This window comes from Dipodomys ordii, unplaced genomic scaffold (genome assembly GCF_000151885.1).
Source record: "Dipodomys ordii isolate 6190 unplaced genomic scaffold, Dord_2.0 Scaffold2, whole genome shotgun sequence".
NCBI classification, from domain to species: domain Eukaryota; kingdom Metazoa; phylum Chordata; class Mammalia; order Rodentia; family Heteromyidae; genus Dipodomys; species Dipodomys ordii.
In genome coordinates, this window is record NW_012267218.1 from 30,299,113 (window position 1) to 30,319,011 (window position 19,899).

The 19,899-nt window shown below is 34.9% G+C and overlaps 1 protein-coding gene across 6 annotated transcripts in view; it reads right to left on the reverse strand.

Annotated features, from left to right (window-relative positions):
* Fut8 (fucosyltransferase 8 (alpha (1,6) fucosyltransferase)) overlaps window positions 1–19,899 on the reverse strand; it is a 154,032-nt gene that overhangs the window by 114,626 nt on the left and 19,507 nt on the right. Inside the window, exon 1 of one of the 6 annotated variants that reach the window (XM_013016769.1) lies at window positions 1,945–2,028. The exons of 4 other annotated variants lie outside the window; for them this stretch is intronic. The gene's annotated coding sequence lies outside the window, so the exon portion shown is untranslated. One more of the 6 variants, XM_013016797.1, reaches the window with a different exon arrangement.

Sequence of the window (19,899 nt, forward strand, 5' to 3'; positions counted from 1 at the left end):
AATCTGCCTTCCTTTCCATCCTACTCAGCGATTACATCATTAGAATAAAACATCAAAGATATACACCCCAAAAGGGCTACTTACTAAGCATTTAATAAATACTTATATTTGTTAAATAAGCAACATTTATTGAACACTGGCTGAATGGTTGTCACCCAGCAATTCTATTAACATAGAAAAATATACTTAACATGTCATATGTAAAATGGAAATGGAAAAAAAATGTTCCACCTCCCTCATCAATAAAATAGAAAACTTACCACACCAAAGAAAAGTACCTATTTAAAAATCACTAAAACTTCGATTTGGATTTTGGGTTGCTAGCTTTCAGTATTGGGGACTGAACCACCCAGGTCCTTGAACATTCAAGGCAAGTATGCCTCTCCCTCAAATCATTTTTCAATCATCAAAAAGAATAATTTAAAAAGATAACTCTCAGACTTCATAGTGAATGAGAATTATGACTAAGCTTGTAAAATCGTAGAATTTAGATTGGAGGGCCAGAAATTCTGATTCAGAGATTGAGTTTCTGACAAACCCCAAACTTGACATTTTAACAAGTTTTCTAGGTGATTACCCTGAAGATTATCCTTAAACATACACTAATAAACACTTCACCTTCAAATCCTGTCAACTTATTAGTCAATTAGGTCTGACCAGAATACCCATTTATATACCGTATGTTAGCTTCAATTTCAGGTTAAGCTACATCCTTGGAACCAACATAAAGTAACAGCAACCATTTATTGAACATCCATTATTAATGCCATAACTTTTACATATGCCATTATACACATAGGATATTATGTAATTCAAAAATTGATCATTTATAATAATAGTTGCCATTATCTCCAATCTTCAAAACAATGCTGTTAGATGGTTACTATTATTTCCAAATCACAATTGAGGAAAATGAAATTTAGTAATTTGTCCAGTCATGAAAGCAGAGAAAACATTCAAGATAATCCAAGTGACTGCATACTTGGAATTCACTATTAAAATCTAGACTAACTTCCTGAAGCAGGAAGGCAACAAGCATAGATACAAAATCTTTTTATTCAACAATTAATCAATTTACTGTCACCAGACATAACTAACTGCTTTTTTAAAGAATTTTACTGAGCCATTCCCAGGTCAATCATGGCCTAGGTATATACTAACAAGTTCCTATCTAACTAAGAATTAAAGGATAAGATAGGACTATGATGGGTTGCTTAGTGTTTTAATGTTTCATCCCATTTTAGAGTTATGAATAAGGCAATCCATGTAATAACAGCTGCATAAAAAATGATAGAAAATGTGAAAAGAGTAATTGGAACACAGGAAGGACAATTCAAATCTTAGAGACTTCTATATTTCAGGCCCACAGAATAGCAAGATAATAAAACAGGAAATTTAAAAATCTCTATTTGGCATGGTATTTTCACTCAAACATTATAAATTCTGGTACTCCTAATAATTAGTATTTTTATGCAAAGGTAATTTTAAAACACTCTACAATGTTTCTCAAAACATGTTTTCCCATTAAATTCATCTTACATGGTTATTTTCCTTTTTCCAAGTATATTTCTAGCTTTTCTATTCCCACCAGCTATCATCAAAATAGCAGGCATTGCCCTTGCCCTACTTAAACCAAAGATACCTTGACAACAACAACCAAAAAAAAAGATAGTCATAGAAAGAACTTTATATTCTGATATCAACATATTACTAATGACTCAGAAAGTAGCCATGGTAAAATTTTATTTTATTCTACTGTTTTAATCTAGTATTTCTCAACAAATAATGCAAGTCCTAGAGCTGTTGTTTAGCTTTATAAGTCCTACAGACCACTCTCTAAGATATTTTTTTAAATTAAAGTCATTAAAATTAGGCCAGTAGCCAAAGAAAATAGGATATGTAAAGGACAACATACAAAGAGCATCAGCCAAGAAGAACACATACCTCCCACTTGTTGCTTCATAAAATAAAAATTTTAATACTCTCCAATCTAAACTGTTAGTGATGATTCACTAAACTGCAACTGCCCATGAACCCTAGTGCTTCAGGTAGAAGAACTGAAAGCATTTCCCTCTGCTGCAAATCTGCTCATTAAATATGTAAAACTATTTCCATTATCTAAACTTTTACAAGGAATATAGTTCTATTTTACAGTTAGGAAAGATAGATAACATATTGTTTAATGTAGTGAGTTTACTTAGCTTTTTTTTTTTCAAAAAAAAAGAGGCAAAAGTAGCTTACACTTGAAATCTAATAACTCAAGAGGCAGAGATCAGGAGGAATACAGTTCCAAGGCAGCCTGGGCAAAAGTTAGTGAGATCCCATCCATTATCACAGCTAAGCAAGAAATGTAAATAGGGAGTATCACAAGCCAAGCCAATTCAGGCATAAATATAAGCCCCTATTTACAAAAAAATAAACTGTAACCAAAGGTAGAGTACTTGCCTTGAAAGCACAATGCCCTGAGTTCAAAACCTCAGTACCAGAGGAAATAATTCTTCTCTTTCACTTGAACTCTGTTATACTAAAATAAATCCTAGCTGAAACTTTTTGGGTTGGGAGGTGGGGTTGATTTTAGAAATACTCATCAAAGGAATGTAATATAAATATAAATCTCATAAAAGGCAATACACACACACACACACACACACACACACACACACACACACACACAGTGAAAGGTTCTAGGCAGAGGCACAGACTCGCTAAATCAATAAACATCATGCCAAGTACTATGAGCTTCTCCTACAAGCTACTTATGGAAAAAGCACTGGGCTCTATATAAAATCCAAGCCTAGAGCTAGCTATACAGCCCTCTGGCTATACAGCTCAGTGGTAGAGTACTTGCCTAAGGCTTCATCCCCAGCACTGGAGGGGTTCCATTCCCATTTGTTAGCTATTGGACAGTCAAAATTTAGATTTATCTGTCCCTTCTTGCTGAATAGCTCAAACAGCAGGAAAAAAATGTATGTATGTATACACACACACACACACAAAGGGACAAATGCTTACTTTGTCACTTGTGTGGAAGCTTATGTTTTACATTTCTTCTTCCTCATCACGCTATTATAGCATTGAACTAAGTCTATAACCCAAATGACATATATCAATGAAACCAATAAACAATACATACAATCTTCTCCAAATAATACTAATTGTGTATTTTCTTGGAAAAGCTGTATCATACAAAAATAAAAGCAAATGTTTCCCTCAAATGTAGAAAGACAGTTGGTCAAAATTCTTTGGAAACTCTTTAAGATCTAAAGAGTTCCTCAAAGATTAACATCGTGAAAATGGCAATACTTCCCAAGGCTATCTACAAATTCAATGCAATACCTATCAAAATTCCAACCTCATTCTTCAAGGAAATAGAAGAGGCAATCCAAAAATTCATATGGAACAATAAAAGACCCTGAACAGCAAAAACGCTCCTCAACGCAAAGAACACTGCTGGAGGAATATCAATATCAAATTTCAAATTCTACTATAAAGCCATAGTAATCAAAACAGCTTGGTACTGGCATAAGAACAGACCTCAGGACCAATGGAATAGAATTGAAAACCCAGAAATGAACCTACAGACCTATAGCCAACTAATCTTCGATAAGGGAGCTAAAATAATAGAATGGAAGAAAGACAGCCACTTCAGTAAATGGTGCTGGCAAAATTAGTTAACTACTTGTAGAAAACTAAAGCTAGATCCTTATATATCACCCTGCACCAGAATCAACTCCAAATGGATCAAAGACCTTGAAGTCAAAGCAGACACTCTGAAAACATTACAGGATGGAATAGGAGAAACCCTAGGTCTCCTTGCCACAGGCCAAAATTTTCTTAATAGAGACCCGGAACACAACCAATCAAAGAAAGTTTGAACAAATGGGATTGCATGAAGTTGTAGAGCTTCTTCATGGCAAAGGACATAGCTAGCAAGATCAATAGAAAGCCCACAGATTGGGAGAAGATCTTTACTAGCCATACAACGGACAAGGGTCTCATATCTAAAATATACTTGGAACTCAAAAAATTAAATCCCTCAACAACAAATCCTCAAAGAAACAACTGCCCAATAAATAAGTGGGCTAAAGACTTAAAGAGAAACTTCTCTGAAGAAGAAAGAAGGATGGCCAATAAACACATGAAGAAATGTTCAACATCCCTAGCCATAAAAGAAATGCAAATCAAAACAACATTGAGATACCACCTCACCCCAGTTAGAATGGCAAAAATCAAGAACTCTAACAACAACAGATGCTGGAGGGGATGTGGACAGAAGGGAACCTTACTTCATTGTTGGTGGGAGTGTAAACTTGTTCAACCACTTTGGAAAGCAGTATGGAGGTTCCTCAAAAGACTTCACATAGAGCTCCCCTATGACCCAGCAATCCCACTTTTGGGCATTTACCCAAATGTTTACAAACAAGACCACACTAAAGCTACCAGCACAACTATGTTTATTGCAGCATTATTTACCATAGCTAAGATATGGAACCAACCCAGATGCCCCTCAGTAGATGAATGGATCAAGAAAATGTGGCATATATACACAATGGAATTCTATGCCTCCATCAGAAAGAATGACATTGCCCCATTTGTTAGGAAATGGAAAGGCTTGGAAAAAATTATATTAAGTGAAGTAAGCCAAGGCCAAAGAAACAGGTCCCATGGTTTCTCTTATTTGCAATATCTAGTATATGTGTATGAGTCAAGCAGAAAAGGTCAGATAATGTGATGTTAGGGAAATGAACCCTTAGATATGTATTTAAATGTTTTTTTCTTTTATGCATTTGTTTCTAAAGCATTTATAAGATTATTTCTTTGTTGCTTTGTATGTCCCTCCCCACAGTATAACCCCTGCTTTCACTATATTTGATGTTGGTATCATTTGTGGAGGAGATGGGGAAAAACAAGTCGTTTAAGGATACAGGTAGACCCGTTGCAACAATGAGAAGTACAAGTTGTCATGTCAAAAACGACTTTACAACTTTGGTGGGGGAGGGGGGGAGAATGGGGTAGGGGAGTGTGGGGAGGTTGGGAAGGGATGTGAAGGGTAAACAAAGGAGGAGACTGCAATGCTTGATAAGAAATGTACCCATTATCTTGCCCATGTAATTGTAACCCCTCTGTACAGTATGTTCACAAAAAATAAAAAGAAAAAAAAGGAAAAAAATAGAGTTCCTCAGTCTGAAAATTGAAAATCCAAGTTTACTCATCCTGTAATAGGTGCTTCATTATTTAATGCATATTTTTGCTGATATTTGCACTTGCACTTAAAAAGCTAAGAACTGTGTTCTATATTGCTTTGTACTCTCATCACATTTTTCTTGATTTTCTTTTTTTTATTAATAAGATTTTTTATTGTGAAAATACCGTACAGAGGGGTTACAATTACATGAGCAAGGTAATGAGTACATTTCTTATCAATCATTGTTACTTCCTCCTTTGTTTCCCCTTCCCATCCCTGTCGATCCCCCCAACCCCCCACAAAATTGTAAAGTTCGTTTTTTGACATAACGTCTTGTACATTTTTGTTGCAATAGGTCCAGACCGAAAGTGTTAAATTGTTAGTTTTACAGAAGACTTTACATTTCCCCATGTGTGACTTAGCAATGACACTACAGCTTTGAATCCGATTCTGAGTACATAATACAGAACAACTGTGGTTAGAATCCAAGTTATATGATTACATCCTATGATTAATGTTCAGAATGACTAGCACCTGCAAGAGATGGTAGCATCAAACTCTGCTCTTGCTCACAGTCTCCAGTAACTCTTAAAGCCAACTCCAGACAGAAGAATTAAACACTCAACTTTAAAATGCAATCTATTACCTAGATCATAAAGCTATAAAGGAGGAAGGCTAGGATATATATCTAGCTTCTGATTTATTACAATATTTTGCTCCAAAAATTAGGAAATTTGTAGAATTTGTTTTTAAATGAGATTTTTTTAAATTTTCCTAATAAAGCAAAATTTCAAAAGATACTTCTAAACACAGATACAGGCTTTTAAAATTACTTGCAGTCAGCTTGTAATAGTGTCAACTTTAGCTCAAATTTACACTGAAAACTATTACCCCTCTAAGTAATTTTAACAGATGCCTGGGTCTTAATAAAAATCACTAAACTGCGTGAAATGTACACTTATCTGCAAAATCCAATGTAGAGGCAGGCTGATAAAATATTATTTAACAATGTAGAGCAGTAGACTAAAAGTTTCCCGGAATTTTAATAAAAAGTCACATGCAATCATCATCTCTACATGCAGTTAAACATATGGCACCCAGTTTCGAAAATCCTGAGCATACCACAACTTTTACAACTAAATTTGGGTTATTTGGGGCAAAGGAAAGAGATGCAAAAGAGTAGTAAACAGTATTTTAAACCCCCTATTTTGACTAAATCTGCAGCTGTAATTACAGCTGTTCTGAAGCTTTTCTTGGAACTGACTAATTTCATATTTTTAAAGAAATAGTAATCACAAAAGCAGTCTTAATGAACTAAGGAATTTGATAAGATGATTTCTTCATAGCTAAAGCAATTTTTTCCTATATATTTTATACTCTTTTGGTTTAGTCTTGTAACTACTGAGTATAAACTGTTATATAAATGCAAAAAGCTTTTTCAGCTTCCTTGGATTTTAACATGTTTTGAAGAGAAAGAACACTGAATTTTTTCCCTTTGGTATTTAGATGGAAGCTTACATTTTACATTTCTTCTTTCTCATTATATTTTGTTTTATATAACTATGAAACAAGTCTATGACCCAAATGACATATATGAATAGTGCCAATAAAGAATGCATACAATTTTTTTCTAAAGGATTCCAAATAATAATAATTGTACATTTTCTTGGAAAAGGATATAATATGCAATACAAGAGGAAATTATGTACATTTTAAGATATATTTTTTGGTTGTTTCTTTTTGGTCAGTCATGGGGCTTGAACTCTGGGCCTGGCACTGTCCCTCATCTCTTCAGCTCAAGGCTAGCACTCTACCCTTGAGCCACAGCACCACTTTTGTGTTATATTTTTAGTAATTATTCAGAGGGAATTCTTTTTTTAAAATGTGTCTATAGAGGAAATATACTCATTATCTTAACTCATGTAACTGTAACCTCTCTGTACAGTATCTTTACAACAATATATATATGCATCTATAGAAAATGTAAAATGCCCTCAATAGATAGAATTTTTCAACTGCATGTTGTCATTTCTACCAATAGAAAATTGAAAATTCAATCAAGAGTAAATGGAGATTCTTTTTGTGAAAGAAATAACAAAGAATAAAAGCAGCTTTCACATTCCCCAAGATTTAAGATGTGAAACTAAAAAAAGAATTTCCTCATACAGAGAAGAATATTAGGATAATGAACATTTGGTTCATATTACCAAAAGTCACAAATGGAGAAGCAGTAGTAAAGTAATATATACAAAGGAAGTTTCTCAGTGGCTTACTGTTTAATCGTAGATAAATCTTATTCTAGTTTCCACTGGCCATCAAAAGGAGAAAGTAACATTATTAACATCACTTATTAAAAAATACTTAATAATATATGACAACACAAAAATATTAGTATCTGACACATTTAACCTGAGAATTTACAGTAAAATTGAATGTGTTTTCCATGGTGATAGTCAATATATATAAGTAGAATACCAAATGTATCATTTTCCTATTTTTTTCCTATTCAAGTTAGTTTCAAAAGTACAAGATGCCAGGCTCTGGTGGCTCATGCCTATAATCCTAGCTACTCAGAAGGCTGAGATCTGAGGATTGGGGTTTGAAGCCAGCACAGACAGAAAAGTCCCTATGAGACTCTTTATCTCCAAATAAACTACTCAAAAAAGTCAGAAGTGGTGCTATGGCTCAAGTGGGAGAATGCTAGCTTTAAGCACAAAGAAGCTCAGGGATGGCACCAGGCCCCAGAACTGGGCGAAAATTTAAAAAGTACAAAATAAAAAAGACACTAATGGCATGGCTCAGTAGTAGAGTATCTGTCTAACAAGCACAAAGCCTTACTTTCAAACCTTATATTTAAACAAACAAACAAAAAAATTTTACCATCTGTAATGAATTTGATCAGGAAAAGGTTAAGAAAAAAAAAAAACACTTCTACATTCTGAAAAAATAAGAAACACCCTGATAAACCTAGATGTGGTGACCAAATATTCAGACTTAGCTAATATCTAGAGAGACCTGTGTCTTCCATAGATGCTAAACAACAAAGCCTGGCATTTAAATTAACTAAGAGAAACAAGAAGCCCCAAGGCAAAAAGCAAACTAGCAACCAGTAAGAAGACTAATGTGTTTCAAAAGGGACAAGTATAATTGCAAATTACAGATTATATTATAGGGGACTGGCTCACCAGCAGTCAAGTAGGATCTATTGGCTTCACATGCCTTTAATTCTAGCAGTTAGGAAGCTCAAGTGAAAAGATTACAAGTTTGAGGCCAGTCTGTACTACATAACAAGAACCTATATCCCAACACCCCAGCCCCAACAAGAAGAATGAACAGCTGCAGAAAATTTGTTGTGCACTGAAATCTACATGGATATAGAAATAGCTGATACTTTCAGTCACAAACTGAACTCCATGAAAAGCACATGCAAGTTTTGTAAGGTTGATGCATCTATCAGTGTTTGCAAACCAACTATCAAAAATGATCTCATTTGACTTCAACTAGACTCATTACAGAGGGATGAGGCAAAGTGAAAAAAGTAGATTGCAATTTAAATTCAAGATGTGTCATCAACTAAAATAGCTGCTGCAAAACCCTATTCAAATCTCTCTCTCCCAGGCATATCTACTCTGAAGCTTTTCATTATCACACATCATTGTTTCCTCTACCTACCAGGATCTAAAACATTGTAAAGAAGGCAAGAAGCAAAAACTAGGAACTTAAGAGCAGTAAAAAAAAAAAAAATTTAATTCCTTAATCTCTTAAATTTCATAACTGCCTACTGAAATCAAGAACTTTAAAACTGTAAGGTTTTTGTATTTGGAAAGTTGGGGGTCAGGGAATAGAGAACTGGAAGAGGACTGAAAAGCCAAAGACAGAAAACTCTACTTGTGAAGACTGAAAAAACTGAGCATTCAGCCAGGCATGGTAGTACATGCCTATAATCTCAAGTTCAAGGCCAGGTCAAACAAAGTCAGTGAGACCCTACCTCAGAAACAAAATACAAAACCAAAAAGGATCTGGGCCATGGCTCAAAGAGGTAGAGTTTTCCTAACATAAATCCTAGGGTCAATCCCCATTAAGCAGTAAGAAGGGGCTTAAGAATTTTCCACTGGACTCTCACATCCTTGCCACTATAGCCCTATAAAAAAAAAAAAAATCCACCATACTTTCTAAATTAGAACTCTTCCTCAGACTTCTCTTGCCTAACATTTTCTAACACAGTGTTATGCCCACGGGGCTCTGGTTCTTTTCAAACCATAAAAATTTCAGGTCAACCAGTAGAAATTTGCTTCCTTTTTGTTTTCTTAATAGTATCCAAGGTATCTATGACTACTGCTTCTATGTTCAAATAATCAATAGGAAAAATATGTAATTGAAAAATAATGCTTTTGTTCATCATTAAAAAATAAAAATGAATACATGTTCACACCAAAAAATAAATAAGACCAAGATAAACATTCATTAAGTACCTAGCTAATGCAATGCACTTTCATGGAGTTGATTCTATTTAATCCTCACTACAACTTCTGGAATAAATATTCTTATGTATTCAACTGATGAGAAATCAGAAACTTAATTTCAAAACTTTAACTATGCTAGGTATGGTGATGCACACCTGAAAACCTAGAACTTGAAAGTAAAAATGGATGCTAGTAGCCATGCAACAGTGGCTCACACCTATAATCCTAGCTACTCAGGAGGCCAAGATTTGAGGATCGCAGTTCAAAACATGGGCAAAAAGGTCCATGAGACTCGCATATACAATTAAACACCAAAAAAGCTGGAAGTGATGCTATAACTCAAGTGGTTAAATGCTAGCCTTAAGCACAAAAGCTCTGGGAAAATACCCTGGCCCTAAGGTCAAGATGTGTGAGGTGCAGGGGGAGGAAGGGGGGAAATGCCAGTTTGGGCTGCATAAAAAGGCCTCTCTCAAAAGAAATTTACCCAGTTAACAAGTGGTAAATATAAGATTTTAAACTCAATTAGTTCAGTTCCTGAATCAAAGACATAAGCTACAGTGCCTTAGCTCCTACTACCAAGTACCCTCAGTTTTGTTGGGTCTACTTACTGGCTTTTTAAAATCTTTCATCTCATTTCCATCCTTTCCTGTACATTCATTCACCAATGAAACTTAAATATCCTTTAGATGTCTCTTATGTACTCATGTTGAATAAATTTCACAGCTAAAACTGACAGATTTCATCAGGATGTAGTCCCTAGACAGTTCTCAGCTTTTTACTCTATTCTCCACATCACAGTTTAATTAATAATTAGACTATTTAGTGTATATTATAATTTGACTATTTAGAAATAATACTCAAAAAATGCTTGTCTAAAAGCATGTAGAATAGCTTTGTTGGAAAGATTCATCTTATTAGAAACAAAGCTTTCTGATACAAATTTGTATGCAATAAAATCTTCCATTACCTAATAAAATCTTCCATTACCTAAGTTCACAGAAATCAAGAATTAGTAACAAGACCCAGATTTGCCTCTCACTTGTGGGAAAAAAGAATCAAAAAAACTGTAGGAAACAACTACTCTCAAGAAACTGGACATCAAGAAAAAAAGGTGATTCCAAAGAGAAAAGAAATGATGTAAACTTTATGACTGCTCCACTTTACCACTTCCAGAAACTTTTCAGGCTACAGCACAGGGAAGAAAAATCAAGGTAGAGCTAAGTAAGTTAATGAATGAGTTCATCTGAACTGATGAAACAAAATAGTTCAGATGCCATGAAGACCAAGGTACCTAATGCAGAAGAAAGTAACAGAGAAGCTACACTTAAGAAACAAAACAAAACAAAACAGAGATCTGCAGAAAGTTCAAATTTTGAAAGAATCCCAAATATTCATCTCAAATAACCCAAATACTCATCTCAAATATATGGCAAAGGAAACCATGTAAGACCACAATCAGAGGCTAAGACAAAAAAGAATTAGAGCCTAACATAGACCCAGGATAGTGATTGTTTCAGTCAAAATCAAAATGCTATTAATTCATGAGACATTATATGGAGAACTTAGGAAGGTCTTGCCTCAGTAGCAAAGACATATGCCACATAACAAATTACAAAAATCAAGTCTCAAATTATCTCCTAATAACTACATCCCAGACCAAGTCCAAGAATATTGCTAATAATACAATCAGATATTAGCAAAATTGCACATAGAAAGTTTCTGTGACAGTGCCCAGGTCCAGAGTTCAAGTCCCACAAACAAACAAACAAACAAAAAAAAAGAAACAAAGTAAGTTTCAGAAGGCTGAAGAAGAAAAATCACTTGAGCCCAGGAATTCAAAACCAGACAGTAACAATCTAAACAAATTATTTAAATGAATAAATAAGATTACCAGGCATGAAGAAATACAAAAAAACAAGAATCATAATGAAGAAAACAATTTAATAAACTCACTTGCTATAATTAATAACAAGAACATTACATAATTTTAAATGTGTTTTATATATTGAAAACATTAGAGACATAGACAAATTTTCAAATATTTAAATGAAACTTCTAGAGGTGAAAACTATTATATCTCAGATGAAAAAGCACCACAAGCTGGATTTGGTGTTGGCACACTTGTAATTCCAGTTACTTGGAAGACCAAGTAACTTCCAATACTTGGAAGCCAACTCAGGCAAAGTGAGAAAGATACTATCTCATAAACCAAATTAAGAACATACAATGGATAACTCAAGTGGTAGAACAGTTCGAGCATAAACTATATAAAATGAACAAATAGTATAGAAGAAAATATTAATTAAGCTGGGAGAAAAAGCAACAGAAACAATATAAAAATTAAAACTAGAAAAATCAATACAAAAAGAATGATAAGAGCAACAGTGAAATGTCAAGTAGCCAAAATATACATCATGAATAATTGGACTTATTTCATTATAGATCAATACTTAAAAATCAAGTTCATTAATTCAGGATATCAATTTTTTTAAAGAAACAAAAAAGGAAAAGGAAGAGAATTATCACAGCAGACATGCAAAAATAAAAGCCTGTGATAAAACTAAATATCCATTAATTTTTTTCTGCAAACTTAGAAAAACTTAGAAAGAAATGAATTTAGAAAGAAACTTACAGACTTAGAAAGAAACGCTCAACCTAATAAAGGGTGTCTTGAAAAATCACAAATATCTGCGCTTTTCATCTAAGGTGTGAAGGAATGTATGCTATATCCCTAAGATTAGTAACAAGATTAAGATGTCTACTCTGACCATTTCTATTCAACATTATACATTAGAAGTTCTAGCTATTGAAATCATGCAAGAAAAGAAAATAATAAAAGGCATCCAGTTTAGAATGGAGGAAACAAAATTCTATTCACAGAATACTTTTGTCTATGTTAAAAATTCAGTTGAATCCATCAACACACACACACACACACACACACACACACACACAATACGTTTATAAAGATTACTAGTCCAGAATGCAAAATCAATACTAGCAATAATCAGAAAATGGTTTTAGGTATATGTGAATAATAACAATACTGAAAAACATTAAACTGCTCAAAGAAGTAAAATTAAAATACTTCATTCATGGGTCAGAGAGTTAATTTTTATGATGCCAATTCTTTTCAAATGTATCTATATTCAATGCAATATCAGTTAAAATTTCCCTCACCTCTTCCCCTTTCCCTTACCCTATCCAGGGCTCACATGTCAATTTGTGGAAAGAATATAGTCCTATCTCACTGCAAGGTAAAAGAAGCTGATCTAGAGATATATAACCATAGCTGCCTAATTCCTTGCCACATGGAACTTGACAGAAATCCATTCTTTAACAATACTAGTAAAAGCTGGTCACACAGAAATGGCCCAGTAAGACACTCTTCTTCAAACCAACCTGGTAGAGAATACAAGAAGTATCTAGCACTGGACCATTGGCTACTGGTATTGAGCCCCACTAAGTACTGCAGGAGTCAGAAACTATGAAGATACACACCCTACAGAAACTGTGAATTGACACCGAGGAAATGAGACCGTGCTGCTGCAGTCTCGGCAGCAAGCAAACAGAATAAAAGAAGGAAAACCTGACTGCAGTGTCTTTATTAACTAAACTTAACATTATGCCCGATGGCAAAAAATGTAAGGGCCTGCTCCATTTTTACAAGAGAGGCAAAAAAGAGTTCATTTAGAGCAAGGGCACAATAAATCAACCAAAATAATTATGAAAAAGAACAAATTACATGGGTAAACATCACCCAGTTGAAACAACTTATAATGCCACAGCAACTGGTATGGTAAAGGCATCAAGATAGGCAGAGGCCTATCTTGGTAACAAATATTTGTTACCAAATTTCTGATAAAAAGTCAAATAACATCTAGGTGCAGGGGCTCAAACCTGTTATCCTCGCTACTTAGATGTTAAGATTTGGGAGGTTAGCTAAGGCAAAAAAATAAATTCTCCACACTCCATCTCAACCAGTGTCTAGACACAACGTATCAATTATCCTAGCCACCAGGGAAACACAATGGCTGGATACAGTAGCTCATACCTATCATCCCCAGTGATACAAGAATTGCAACCCAAACCAACTAAACATAGAGACCCTATCTTGAAAACAGTGTAAAAAGAAGCTAGAGATGTGACTCCTTGTGCCTAGAAGCACAAGGCCCTGAGTTCAATCCCCTGTACCACCAAAACCTAAAGAACAATCATTTCAGCAAATGGTATGACAACAATTGAGTGAATCTAAAGAGGAGGGATTTTTTTCTCTATATTAACTTAAGTAACCTAAAATTTATTTAAGGCCTAAACATAAAACATAAAACTCTAAGATGTCCAGAAGAGAACATTAAAGAACACCTTTTGTCCTTGTATTAGGAAAATATATCATAGATACAAAAACACAATTCGTATATAAACGAACTGATAAACCTAGACTTCATTAAAATTAAAAAGGTTTGCTCTTCAAAATACATTGTCAAAAGACAAGGTGGGGGAAAAAACAAAAACCTCTGCCAAGCATTATCAAGTCTGTATCTAGTAAAACTATTTCCTGAGGGGAGAGAGAGACAAGGTCTCCATGTAGACCAGGTTGGACTCAAACTCACAATCCTGGGCTGTGTGAGATGGTACGCACTTGTAACCTCAACTATTTGGGAGGTAGAGACAGAAGGATCACAATTCAGTTCAATCCAAGCAATAGTAAAAAACCCTATTTGAAAAACAAATTAAAGCAGAAAGGGTTGGGGTAAAGGGGCAGGTGTGGCTCAAGTGAAAGAGCAGTAGCTTGGGAAGTTTTGAGGACCTGAGTTTAAACCCCAGTACTCATGATCTTCATGCCTCCCAAGAGCTGGGAGTATAGATATATGTCACCATGCTCACTCCTTTGATAAAAGAACCTATCAAGAATATATTAAAAGGACCTGTGTAAGCACAGCTACTTGACAAATGAAGATAGAAGAATTGTGGCTCAAGGCCAAACATAGAAAGAAAATTCTTGAGAACTTATCTCAAAGGACAAACTAAGCATGGTGGGACCTGGTGTAATCTCAGGTAAGCAGAAGGGAAAGGTAAGAGGATTTCACTTGTCCAAAATCAGAGAACCTATCTAAAAAAATAAATAAAGCAAAAAGGTCTACTGTGTGGTAAACTCAATAGGTGAATGGGTAAACTAATTATAGCATATATCTATTTACATCAATTATCCATTTATTGTCACTCAGTTTTGAATGCACCTTTCAATATATGCTATCAAGTAATTATCTCTTTTAATATTCCTCCTTTAAGATGAATACCATATTAAGCTTTCTCATATAGAGTACTGAAGGGATTCTAAAGTAAAAGAAAATTCCTCCACACTATCTGTGGAGACATGTGGTTGTTAGGACTTCTGATGTAATATATCAACTACTTGTTGCAACCCTACGGCCTCAATATGGCAAGAAGCTATTACATCTTTCTTTTGATATGGAAATCAGAGCCCTTGCACATGCTGAAGGCCTCTTGCCAACACTTGTATCTACCCTTCCTCCATAGAGCTTTACTTAAAGCATAAACTGCCTGTATGCAAGAGTCACACCTCCAACAGCCTCTCTTGCTGTAAGACTCCAATGTAATACACACACTTTGAAAGTGATCTGCCCAGAAGGAAGAGATATTAAGATGGTATTTCAAGACCAGCCTGGGCAAATTGTTAAGGGAGACCTATCCCCTGATCTACCCCATCCCTCAAAAAGTCAAGCATGTTACTGAATACCTACGACAACAGCTACTGGGAAGATAGACATGAGGATCAGGCTGTGAGGTGATTCAGGCAAAAGCAGGATATTTCATTTAAAAAATACACTAAGATAATGTGATGTTAGGAAAATAAACCCTTAGATATGTATTTAAATGTTTTTTTTCTTTCATGCATTTGTTTCTAACTCATTTATAAGATTATTTCTTTGTTGCTTTGTATGTCCCTCCCCCACAGTATAACCCCTGCTTTCGCTATATTTGATGTCGGTATGATTTGTGGAGGAGATGGGGAAAAACAAGTCGTTTAAGGATACAGGTAGACCCGTTGCAACAATGAGAAGTACAAGTTGTCATGTCGAAAACGAACTTTACAACTTTGATGCATGGGGGGGGGGGTAATTGGGGGGGGCTGGGAAGGGATGTGAAGGGTAAACAAAGGAGGAAGCTGCAATGCTTGATAAGAAATGTACTCATTATCTTGCCCATGTAATTGTAACCCCTCTGTATAGTATGTTCACAAAAAATTTAAATTAAAAAAATAAAAAGAAAAAAAATACACTAAGAAACCAAAAACAGCCCAGGGTGTGGCTTAAGTGGTAGAGTGCTTGCCTAGAAAGTGTTGTTACTAGAGTACTTTTCTCAGGGTAGTCACTGAGTGTTAAAAATCTCCACGCTCTTCAAAAAAGTAAAAATATGATAGTCAATAGCCTATATGATTAAAGAGAACTTGAAATATAGCTAAAGCAAAGCATTTAATTGTTTATTCTGCTTAATTTGTATAGCTGTATGTAACTAGTGGTCACCACCCTAGATAGTATAATTTCTTTTTTTTTTTTTTAGTATTTATTTGGTGGTGGGGTTTGAACCCATGAGCCTGAGCTTGCTAGGCAAGTATTCTACCATTTGAACGATGTCCCTAACCAACTTCAGATTCTTTAACCACCATGAATGGCTAAGCGACTTTCTATCACCTGTTCCTCTGTGCCTGTACCCTCTTTAAAACTCCCAAGCTAATAAAACAGCTAATCATTCATTAACCTCCTACTTACAAAACACAATGCCAAACACAAAAATCCTGTTAAGTAAGTTCACAGCCTGTACTTGCTAAATTATGTTACTACCATGAGCAACATTTTAGCTTTAACTTGCATTTATTTGCCTTTTTATTCTAATTAGATTGTAATTTGTATTTGCATACATTAGTAATACCACGAAGGGATTTCAGTGACATTTCCCCCATGTTTACAATGTATTCCAATGAATCCTACATATTTATTCTTCTTAAAGGAACTTCATCTGATGTTTACAGTATCTCTTACTAACATTTATTTTGGTTTTAATTAGAGCAAGCATTTATAATAGGGTTAATCACTTATTATTTCACAAGTCTAATCAATGTGCAGTAAACTTCATCTTCCTCCTCCCTGCAGATTGTTTTAAATGGCAGATTATTAAACTAATAATATCATGTCACATTCTGGATTAGAAGCACTACAACTGATTTACTATAGCTTCTGGAATCATATTAATGCATTAAATATAACATTATTGACAGGTATATTATATGATTGTAGAATACAATCCAGCAGAAAATCTAAAATAAGTACCTTTGTTCTTTTTCTTTTTTTTTTTTTTTTTCCAGTCCTGGAGCTTGAATTCTGGGCCTGGGCATTGACCCTGAGCTTCTTTGACTCAAGGTTAGTCCTCTACCACTTGAGCCACAGCACCACTTACAGCTTTTTCTGAGTAGTTTATTGGATATTAGTGTCTCACATACTTTCTTGCCTGGGCTGGCTTTGAATCTTGATCCTCAGATCTCAGCCTCCTGAATAGCCATGATTACAGGCATCTGGCAAGTTTCTTTCTTATTACATTAGTAAAAAGGCAATTTTACCCATCTCTTTCGTTCTCTAAAAATGCAACAAAAAATGGCAATTCTTCATGTCAACAATGACTGAGTTTTTACCATTATCAATACAAAAAAGTCTTGAAATTATTGAGTCCAAAGAAAAAGCTTTGTTGATGTGCTCCAAATCTCATGACTCACTAAAATAAACTTTATGTTTATGTGGGTTACTGTGGATGTGGCTAAAGTGGTAGAGCACTTGCCTAGAAAGCATGATGATCTGAGTTCAAATCCTAGTATTACAAAATGGCAGATATGAAACTATTAATATCATGTATCCTAGTATTATACAAAGTATTAAGGAAGGAAAAGGAAACTATTGATTTCTTTAGCATGAAAAATTAAATTCCTTAGAATTTTATTTATGGTAACATCAATAAAAGGATAAATAGAAGAGCTGAGAGTATAGTCCAGTGATAGAATACTTGCTTATTACTATGTAAATGGCCCTGGGTTTAATTCCTAGGCACCACTAAAAAAATAAGACTATCATAGGATTATACAGAAACTCAACTTTGAGGTAGCAGAACTAAAAAAAACTAGTGAGACTTGTTTGTTTCATGAAAATAAGGAGCCTATATGTAGACAAGATAAGAACACAAAAAGCATATTATTAGCAAGAAACATAGTAACAATCAATGCTTTACCTCATAAGGTTCTAAAAGACTCACAAAAATCAAATAAGAGGGGAGGGGAAGGGAAATAACAAAATGCTGAAATAAGGATATAGGTTGACCCATTGTAACAATGAGATGTACAAGACACAAACTTTACAACTTGGGGGAGGAGGGGTTTGGGGAGGTAGGGAGGGAAGGGATCACAGGGGAAAAACAAAGGAGAAGGTAACAATGCTCAATAGGAAATGTACTCATTACCTTACCCATGTAACTGTAACCCCCCTGTACAGTATTTTTACAATAAAAAAATACACACAGAAAATCAAATAAGAGGAGCTACAGCTAAAAACCTACAACAATCTGGGGGGGGGGGTTGGGGAAAGACATCCTCTAGATATATTAAGTCAGCACTCAAGAACTTACTACCTACAGTTTGATTCGGTTTTTCAAGAAAAAAAAAATTAGAAAGAGAATATAAGTGCCCAGCACAGAGTTAAGGCACTGGGAACAGCTCTTAGCAGTCTTTTATCAACTTTAATTTCCACCACAATATCTGAGCAATAAACTCAAGATTCAAGTCAATTGTAAAATATAAGGATTATATTTCTACTTTTGGTGTAGTGTTTGTTTCAAATTTGGGAGCATTTTGTATTATCAGATTAGGTATGTTCACCTGTATTCTGTCTCAGAAATATCTCTAAAAATGTTCTTGGTCTGTTAAGACATTTTTCCTACTTTAGAAATGTTCTCTGAGAACACAATATAGCATACTATTTTTCTATAAAGCAACTATGAAAGTTATATAATTCATCCAAAAATATTCAGAAACAAAGTAATAGTCTGAAGTTGTATCACTGCAACTTTAGTATCTATCTTAAGAGCAGGTACCTACACCAAGCAAATTCTGAATCAGAGAATAATATTATCTTAAGATTTTTTTTTATCTGCAGCAAATAATGAATATTCCTTGTGAATATTAAAATCGTGTTTCAAGCACTTTGAAAATCATAATTTCCTCAAGCATTACACTTTTATCCCAAATCTTCCTTCAAGAAAATTTACACTGACTTTGTCATGCCCAATATTTGGGCTTTTAAACTGAATTTTTAACATAGAAAAGGTCTTTTAATTTATTTGGCTTTTAGTAACTGTGAGAGCTCTGTATATAAGGCTTAATTATACAAATCTCCTTTGTATATTTCTGACCTACCACTATATTCAAGAAAATAAGGAAACATCACAAGTTTCAATATCCCCTCTTTTAGTAATTATATATCACTTCTCTTTCCACAGACTCAAAATGGCCCTATCTTGTTATTGTAGTCTTGTTCCCTAAGCACAAATATCTGACAATTTTCTTTCTGGTTACTTTGTAATGACATTCTTAGTGTCAGGCACAGTGGTATATACCTGTAATTCCAATACTTGGGAGGCAGGGGCAGGAAGATTTCTAGTTCTAGGTCAGCTTGGCTACACAGCAAGGCCAAGTCTCAAAAACAGAATAATGAAATAAAATGGAATGGGAATATAGCTCAGTGGTAGAGTACTTGCCTATTATGGCCCTGAGAGTTCAGTCTCTAGGGTCTGAGGCAGGAAGGCGGGAGAAGGAGGAAAGACAGGGAAGGGGGAAGAAATGGAAGGGAGAAAGGAGAGGGGCAGGAAGAGGAGGAGTTAAGAAGAAATGCAATCCTGAGGCTGGGAAGGTGGCTCAGTATTAGAGCACTTGTCTTGCATGCCTGAGGCCCTGGGTTCGATTCCTCAGCACCACATAAGCAAAAAGAAAAAAGCCGGAAGTGGCGCTGTGACTCAAGTGGTAGAGCGCTAGCCTTGAGCTGAAGTGCTGAGTGCCCAGGCCCAGAGTTCAGGCCCCACAACCGGACCCAAAAAAAAAAAAAGAAGAAGAAATGCAATCCTAACCCAAAAATGTGACATTAAATTCAACAACAACAAGTTACTTCTTTTAATAAAGAATAGAATCATGTT